Source organism: Garra rufa, chromosome 10 (assembly GCF_049309525.1).
Source record: "Garra rufa chromosome 10, GarRuf1.0, whole genome shotgun sequence".
NCBI classification, from domain to species: Eukaryota; Metazoa; Chordata; class Actinopteri; order Cypriniformes; family Cyprinidae; genus Garra; species Garra rufa.
This window is the reverse complement of record NC_133370.1, coordinates 9,127,000-9,137,110: the sequence shown is the minus strand read 5'-3', so window position 1 is coordinate 9,137,110 and position 10,111 is coordinate 9,127,000.

Sequence of the window (10,111 nt, the reverse complement as noted above, 5' to 3'; positions counted from 1 at the left end):
CTCTACAAAATCAGTACTGATGAGTACAATTACAGGATTGTTTGAGGTGCAAAACAAGAAGATCTATGCCAAAGATGCTGCTCATTACCACAGACGATAATTTTGATTTGTTTCATTGTGTTTACTGTGATGTACTTGCAATGGAAGTCTACAGTTCGTGAGTTTCTGTGAAAGCCCATATTCATTTTTCTCCATAAAATGTGTGCTATATGAGCTATAAAGCTGTCTAAATCGTCCTTTTAGCAGTGGGATTATACTTATCAAGGCGGATTCCGGTAGGTGGATTTTTTTTTTCTGTGTAAACAGTCCATTTCTGGGATATTTCTTATGCAGAATTCACTGCCTTGAAAAGTCATGAAAGGAGAAAAGTAGATGCAATGTTGAAAACTCAATGGTAAGTGATTTTATCAGACTAAACTTATGTTAACAAGTGTTAGATAGTAAATCTATGGGGTCACACTCAGCATTTTCATTGTCCAAACTTCCATATATTTCCATTGTATCTAAACTAAAACCATAAAAATAAGGTTTTTGTTTAAAGAATTGTTTCAGCTAGTTCCCAAAGCATTCTCATTTTCATATAGTTTAAATTGATCTACTTAGATAACTAAAACTAAAATAAATAAAAACTTCAAACACAACAAAAAATAATATATAAACTAACAAAAATTTCAATAACACACCACAAAATTACTTTAACCAAAATTAAACTGATAACAGAAAATATTAAAATATAAACCTTATAGTAACTGAACTAAAACTATAGAACAGCAAAAACTGTTATGTGAAATAAATTAAACACTAACATAAATAAAATACATTAAATAAATAAACATGCTTCATTTTAGCTAGTTTTTAAGTCAACATTTCTTATTTTCATTAACTTTAACTTGTAATGAAATAACTCAAATGGAAATAAAGCTACATGTTAAATAATGTTAAAAATAAAACCTTCATCAAAATTAAAATTAAAATAGAAAATATTAAAATATTCAAAATATGAATAAAACATAATAGTATCGCAGTGATAAAAAAAAATAAATGCCCATAGAGTTCCATGGTAAGCAGGGTTATTTTGACTGAACTAAAACCATAAAAGCAAACACTGTTACTGTTGACAAATTACAAAAATATACCACACAAAATTACAAAATTTATAACTGCAATAAAAATGAAAAAAATTAAAAATTATAAAAATAAAAAGGTTTCAAAAATAATTTTAAAAATATATAGCTGCAAGCAGTGATTACCTAGGTTCAGGCGCTTTAAGACATTAAAAAAAAAAAGATATTACATATTATTTAGCAAGTCTGTAACAGCCCAAATCAATGATTTAAAAAAAAACACATTATAGCGCCAGCTGCAAGTTTTAGCTCTCTAGACCTTTGCATGCTCACCAGGTTTTGTAAAGTTTTGAGTTTTTATTTAGGCTTTATAGGCTTTTGTGTATACTTGGACAGGCCCCTTTGATAAATGACCCCATTATAGCTTCCCAAAGGATAAATTTCTACATTTTTTTGATAATTTTTGACCTAGAGAGTCTAATGAATTGCACTGCAGTGGTTTTTTGGCAAATAGTAGGTATTTTACATTTTCTCAATCATTTAACAAACGGTTTGATTGACTGCAGTAGTTCTAGAGACTAGTGTTGGGCGATATGCTCAATTTTCAAATCGCCCTATCGTCAGCCTGAGAGATCGCCGATACACGATACTATCGTGCTAATTTAATTAATTATCTCTGTACTAAATTCCTTATTCGTTTTGTAAAGGTAGACTTTCTTTTGGCATATGATTAAGTTGTGCGTGTACAGAGCGTTGACTATAGTTCTGCCGGAGTTGTTCAAGTTACTTTCGGTTTCATTCTCTGCTATCGTCAGTGAGTGAGCTGTAAATGTGCGTGCCAGAATGTAAATGAATGAATCTTTCTTTACCCGTCATATTGCGATAATGTTACCGCTGTATGTCTGAAGGTTGTCATCAGGTGATGTTGTAGTTAAGTTCATATTGAATGCGGAGAAGTGACGCGCGTGTAATTCACGTGCGTATGTTTAGCGCCATCTGATCGCATCGTAATTCTAATTAACGCCTATAGACCATTTCAAGGATGTAAACAATAACAAGGGCGTTGGAACGTTACTGCGCATGTCCGGTCCTGAAACATTTCCGGTAGCGCTATTTCTCCGATCTGTCAATACGAACACATTCTTTTAAAATCTAGCGAAAAAGCTAGTTAAGGTAAAAAAAAAAGCTGCTCATTAACTAATCGATGCTGCGTGCGTGTACACGGGAGATTGCTAAAAGCATATCACATGAACGGAAATATTGTGAACATTTATTCGTACAATGGATGTCATCAGTCTGAAGCAAGCAGTGCAACTTGTATGGGGTCAAATTTCCTTCAAAAGTATTGCGCTCACAGATCGAAAAATAACAAGCGTGAATCAAAGATTTGAAAACGCATGTAAAAATATATCGCACACAAATGAAAATTAAATGCAAAGACATTCAGAAGAATAAAAATACGTGGACACAAACTGAAAAATAATAAGCACAAGATAAATATTTATACACTTGCAGGCACAAATCTGAAACGTGAATTCACAGTTATTCAATTCACTGTTAAAATCGTGTTTTCTGCTCACATTTTTAGTTTTCGTACGTTTACGCTCTTTGCTCACTCGCTCTCGGTTCAACAATCTGCGCTTGGTTTTCTAAATGTTGCGCTCCTGGTTTCATGCAGAGTATGTGAGCGGAGCGGAGTGCGAGCGGAGCGCGGAGTGGAGCGGTGTGATTTTGAATGGAGGGAGGAGCGGATTTTTGAAAAGTCGGAGCGTCGTGGTTTTCACTCGCTCCAAGTGCGCTCCACCATCGCTCCATCATAAGTACAATTCATGCCAACGGTCCGTAATATAACTGCATAATAAGCAGGCATTCACATGTTAAACATATTTAGCTTGATAGAGATGGATCACTCAAATCAGAAATAATGTGAATGGACATGAGCGGTAAATTATAGTTTACAAGGATTTAGTTTGTTCCTTCTAGATACTGAATATATTCAGGTGAAAGCCTCATTTAAACATGTGCAGCACTTATTCACACGCAATCGCTGTGACAATAATGCATTAAAACAAATGTAATGGTATCCGATTTCGAATTATCAGAAATCTGTAAGAAATGCAGCGATCCATATGTAAAATAACTGACGAAAATGTAGTTATTTTCATTACAAACTTTGCACTGCATAAAGCAGTAGTTATACTCTTTTAATGCTGACAATGTTATTAGCTTGGTATGTGGTAGGTACAAAGTTTGCACAATATTTCAAACTCTCCTGTTGTTTTAATATGTGTTATGAACAGGACCGTTATATTTAAAACATAAGGCTATTTCTGAATGTTTTGACGCGGAGCGAAGGCGGAGCGGTGTTTCTGATATCAGTGAGCGAGGAGTGGAGCGGGAGCGGAAAATTGTGAACCCGGAGTGGAGCTGGAGAGGAGCGATTATTAAATGCACTGAGCGCGGAGGGGAAATTGTTGCCGCTCCACTCCGCTCACATACTCTGGTTTCATGTAAATGAGGGCGGGCTTTAACGTCACCATTGGTTCACCAGATGTGATTGACAGCCTCCTTCTCTAGCCAATCGATCGAAGCGGAGAAGTTGACGTCATTCCAATGTGTGATGGATGATTCCCGTCAGGAAAATGCTGGACAATCTCAGTTAATTTTTGTATTGCATTTGCATTTTGTATGCAATATGTAGCCGGGGTCGTGGCTAATAATGGGGGGTGTGGCTATGCAGGTAGTGTACATCTTTTAAGCAGGCATCTGAAAGTAGGCCTGCAGACGGGGTCCGATCTGTTGTGTGGACGCGTGCTGTCGGGTGGCACGTCCTTGTTTGGCTGTGCACGAACATGGTCTCGGTTAGCAGGTAGGCTAAGTAAATATTGTTTAGCTTCATGTTCACAAAGCTTTTTTTATTAACCTACGGTATTGTTTTTAATGCAGATGCAAACGTTGTGCTGTCTGGTAGTACCTCTGTGTCTAATTATGTATATGGTCTGGGTGAGCAGGTATGCTAAATAAACATTGGTTGTTTTGCTAACAAAGACGGGTTTTATTAAATAAGAGTGTTATGTTTTTAAGGTAGATGTAAACATCGTGGATTTGTTGGTCGACGGTCACGTTCATTCTTCTTTGATGTTTGCCGATGGTCACGCTCATTCTTCCTTGATCTGGAATACCTGTGGAAAATAGTTCAGGATTGCTTGCTGCCTTGCAGGTAATTGCAGAGGTTTTTAATATGGGACTTATTAATGTTTTTATTATTTTAATAGGATTAAAATAAAAATGAAGTGTTGTAATTTCCTTTTGAATATTGTTGATTGTGTTTTGTTTTTGTATTAGGTTTAGTTGATCGCTGTTCCTCCAGTGTTTGTTACGTTACATTTTTCTCAGCTAGCTGGTCTCGACATGTGTGCGCTGTATGCCTCCAGCGCAATTAAGATGTGATGAATGTTGTGAATCAGACTGGCTAGCTGAGCGTTTTTTTCTTTGTTTGTTTGTTTGTTTATTTGTTCGTTTGTTATATCACTTCCCAGCCTCGTGTTACCAGCCAACCTTTGTAGTCCTTTATACATGCGATGCTTTAAACACCTTAAGTATTCATTTGCATGAGGGTTACGTTTGCAGTGAAATTAATGGTTGATTTGGAGTGTGATTATTTTGAGTGAGGTGTTTTACATGTATAGAAAGTGGAGGGTGTAATTACTTTGTGTTGAGAAGCTGTAAGTGTATCAGAGTTTATAAAGGGTTGGCTGGCCATTAATATCATCTTTTTGGAGAGGGAATGAATTTTTTTGCTTTCTGATGTATTTTTGGATTTATATTAATTGTTAAATTTATTTGTATTAATAAATTTATGTACGTGACATCAGTTTAAGTATTAATTTGTTTCTTTTGTGGTCATCCCTGCATTCAGGAAAAGTCCTTGGGTTACAAATACAAAAAAAAAAAAAATCTATTTTTTTAATAAAATCTATCAACAATGCTCAGAGTGTATTTGGTCCCACAATACAGTGTTAAATGAACACTGAAGCAGAGATGAACTTAAAGAGAATGTTAAGCCGAATTAATGAAGCAAAGAGAAACAGAAAAAAAGAAGAGACAAACAGAAACACAGCTATAACAGACTTAGTCACAGCCTCAGATGAAATCAACTGAAATAAAACACAATAAATCTCTGAAGATCTCAGCAGAGGATTAAACAGCTCCACAAACAGCAGCACCAGCTTCATTCACTACTGACCAGATTGACTAAGTTATGATTGAGAACAGAGGTTTAGATTCATGTGATCAATGTTTGCTTTAGTTGTGTTCTTGATCCTTCACTTTGTAACGATAACTTCTGTTCTTTTGGTTGCTGAATATATGTTTGCAAAACACATTTGTTATAGCAAAATAATCCAGAAGAAAACATGATCAGGAGGTTTTACCTGGTTGATGATAAAGTATTGTAACTTACTGGTCTTATCTAAAGACTAGAACTGTGGTTATTTAATATTAACATTTATTATGTTATATGAATTTATGTTGATGAGAGTTTTGTATTAACTAGATAATTTGACTGATTTTAAAAACACTTTGCTCCCTTAGCTTTTAGAAAATCTGAGATATAGATGCAAACATTAATGCATTATAATGCATAGTGACAGAATTCATCTCATGAACACTTGATCGTGGAACATACAACACTATACACTCTTTATTCATTTTTCCGTTATTTATTTAGAGCACATATTTACTTCCATTCAAATGTCTTTGCTATTTTTGCACATTGTCTGTCTTGTATACTTGTATTGTTCTTTTTATAATATGTATCGTCTTGTCACTGTCATTCTGTAGCACTGTGGAGCTCTGTCACAAAAACAAATTCCTAGTATGTGCAAACATACCTGGCAATAAAGCTCATTCTGATTCTGATTCTGAATTTGCAATACATTTTCTTCTAAATTCTACAATTTAAATTCTACAAACTCTCTACTAGAGTCTTGAGTATTCTGAAGAAGTATGAATAGTCACCGAATTTGCCATTTATTTTCTGCTAAATTCTACAGTAAAATCTCATGAAAGTTGACACAGATCACGCATTGGAGTGACGTCAACTTCTCTGCTTCGATCGATTGGCTAGAAAAGAGGCTGTCAATCACATCTGGTGAACCAATGGTGATGTTAAAGCCCGCCCTCATTTACATGAAACCAGGAGCGCAACATTTAGAAAACCAAGCGCAGATTGTTGAACCGAGAGCGAGTGAGCAAAGAGCGTAAACGTACGAAAACTAAAAATGTGAGCAGAAAACACGATTTTAACAGTGAATTGAATAACTGTGAATTCACGTTTCAGATTTGTGCCTGCAAGTGTATAAATATTTATCTTGTGTTTATTATTTTTCAGTTTGTGTCCACGTATTTTATTCTTCTGAATGTCTTTGCATTTAATTTTCATTTGTGTGCGATATATTTTTACATGAGTTTTCAAATCTTTGATTCACGCTTGTTATTTTTCGATCTGTGAGCGCAATACTTTTGAAGGAAATTTGACCCCGTAAACTTGCTTCATGTTTTGTTCCCAAGATATCCGGAGGTGGTTCGTGATTCATTTACTTGCATTGCGTGGTCAGTCTGTATTTCTGTTTAAATATTTGTTTTCATTAGTACATTACTTTTCACAATACATATCGTTCCAAACAACGCTAAATGTATGCTATTAAACTAAGCGCTCGATGCTATTATTACGTGTTGAATTCATTTCAACATGTGTTCAACGTTAGTTTGGTCAAGTTTGTTTGGAACAGTGCAAGTGGAGGGTATGAATGCTCCGAGTCATCATGTGATCACAAATAAACAAGATCGTCGCAATTCAGTGCTGGCTAACGTGTTTTACATAAACCTGTATATCTGCAGATTAATAAATGCACACACATAAAGCATTCATATATGTTTTTATGCACGTATTTACTGTTCACGCCCACACAAAATATATATTCATGTGAAAATGAATACTGGTGTAATGTAAAGGCTGATGCTAATTCAGCTTTGCACAACATATTTTTTATAATAGAAATCATTTAAATAATTAATCATGTTAATAAACATAAAATACTTATTTCAAAAACATAAAAAAAATTACTTTGTCCAAACTTTTGACCAGTACTGTATATAAACAAAAAGCATTCTCTCACTTTCAACTGTTTTTATTTCCAACACATGTATTGATATGTAAATATTTGTATGAACATAAAATGCTTCAACAAATGAAACAACAACTGAAACAACATTTGAACTGAAATGGAGTACAAAGGGGGAACAAATGTCAAAAGCAGCAGTCTGTATCTGGCCTGGTCATCAGTCGCTTTAAGTACTACACTAAATTACTGAATACTACACTCAAGTTCTCAATCACATCTTGGTGTTGATATGGTCAGATGTGGTTTGTCACTGCAGCTGTCCTTGGGTGTCTACAGATGATGGCTCTCCTTACACTGCCTTCTCAGATTTGGTGACCCTTCTGTATTTCTGCAATTGTTTACATCAGTTTAGAATACTTTCTAGAAAACAAAACAAAGGATAGCCATCATTATGAAAATGTATATAACATTTAACCAATTCTATGGGAATTACAGGGAGCTAACAAATTTCAGTATTACACTGTATTGTCAGATTTAGTGACCCTGCTGCATATTTACAACTGCTTACATCAAAATGCTTCCTAGACTAAGAAACAAATGATATTAGAAATCACCTGTATAAATTTTGTTTACATTATATAAGGATAAAAGTAGGAAAACAATCATTTAATATAATGCACAATATAAAAAAATAATAATGCTATTATTGCTTAATACGTCAGTACATCTTGGAATTAACATTACCAAAGCTTATGTGATGGAAAATAATATTTACCATAAACATTACGTTTTGTAAACTACTGCCGTTAACTGTTACACAATACGACATTCACGTACTTTCATGTTACTCACTGCATTTGTCAACTGTCAAAATAACTAGACGACTAATATGAATTTAACCCACATAACACTTAGCAATAAAACAGAAATAAAAAAACTTGCCTTTTTTCATTAACGTTACACACGAAAGCTAGATGCATATGTAAACAATGACAAAATGCTACTTTAAATTATGCAGCATCATACTTGAAGAGTTAACGTAAAGATATACAAATAAACCGATTAATTAAAAACGATATTTACTTGCCTGAATCGAAATGTGCGCTGTATATCCTAGAGTTTCTTGTTGTTATCCAGCCTTCTCCTTCACTGCCGCAACACGGGTACGTTTCGCGGAAATCTACCGTTAAACACGTCTCAGAATGTTAGTACCGCCCCAGAGGGAGCACACAACCACCGAACAACAAGGATCTAATTTTAATTTAGACATTTAAGCAGGATGTTTGTATATATATGACCACAATCCCACTGTTCATAAAGCGCTTCTCGCCACTGTTTTGAATGCGCTGGATCACTAACCGGAAAAGTCCTGGGACCAACGACGTCACTTCCTTAAGCCGCCGAATAGCACTTGAAATGGTCTATAGACCTTACTGAGATGAATGTTTATGTTTACTGTATACAGACTGATTATGATACATCGTAATTAATTCAGACTGAACCAGGTTTTACTACCTCTGTTATCCTAATGACTGCAATGCTAATATAATATAACACTCCCTTTAGAATCAGTGAATCTACCACCGTACTGGATGATGAAAATCTCCCATTTTCACTGCACGAGGTGCGTTAAGGCGCGGTGGCCTCTGCGTGTGTTTATACCGCGGCAAGTTTCTGAAGCATCCTAGAACAGACTCTCTGTGCTGCATTGCTAAAGTTAAGTTCTTTGTTGACGGATAATAATAATAATCGTCTAACTATCGTCAAAGGCATCAGCAACAGGCGATATCTCTGACTATCGTCGATACACGATACTATCGTCTATCGGCACAACCCTACTAGAGACAAAGTCGTGATGTGTGAAACCGCATAATATACAACCATTTATGCTCTTGAAAAATGCAATACTGCCCCCCCCCCCCCACCACTAGTGGCCAATTTCTGTCAAATTTCTCACAGACCTTTAGGGCCATGAGTCAAACAGGCCCACCAAGTTTTGTTCCGATCAAACTTCGTTAAGCTTGTCTAATATGTGCTCCAAAGTTCATCAGCCTATGGTGGCCATGTTTTCTGATTTTCCTGTTTTTATGTTTTTTTCCCCCATTTATGGCAACACCGAGTGGACAAGCTTAACACCTTTTTTTCATGTGACATCAGATTCAGCTCATACATACGTGTTGTGAGTTTGGTTCCAAATGGGTGAAAAACCTAGGACTAGTTCACAAAATTTAGGAGTTACGAGTTACTTTTGATCACTGTAGCGCCCCCGTCAGGCCGATTGGGGCGAGCCTTGGTGACGTTGTAGATGGTGTGAGTACTACCATCCCTCCAAATTTCAAGTCTCTACGACTTACAGTTTGGTCTGCCTGAACAGTTTTACGTGGAGATTGTTGATCGTTGGTCATTCTAACAATTACAATAGGGTTTCTGCGCTACATGCTTGAGCCCCTAACTATTTTAGTATCTTATTGACACTAAAATAACACTGATTGTAGGTGCATTACAAAGCTTTATGCTTTACCGGTCATTTTTGTACCATAACTTTGTGAGTTATCATCACAACTGTCTCAACAAAGGCCGTGAGTATCTGTTCGTGTTGAGGAAACCTGTCTGAAAACAGTTATTTTAACAATGCTTCTGCCTTAGAAATCACACAGAAAGCTTTAACTTATATACAAGCCAAAATGTTCCTTTGTAAACAACACAATATGCACAAAAACAAAACCTCTATCCACTCAGAAATATAAACAAAGCCAGACAGTTCCCTGTGTCATCATAGCAGGAAAACAAAGACGTGACTTGCACTAAGAAACAGCTTCTTTCTTTCACTGCACAGATATCCAACATCCCGCATGTAGAATCACATTTCACATCACTATTGATTCATCTTTAATGGCATATTTCACTGCTGCATCATCTCTA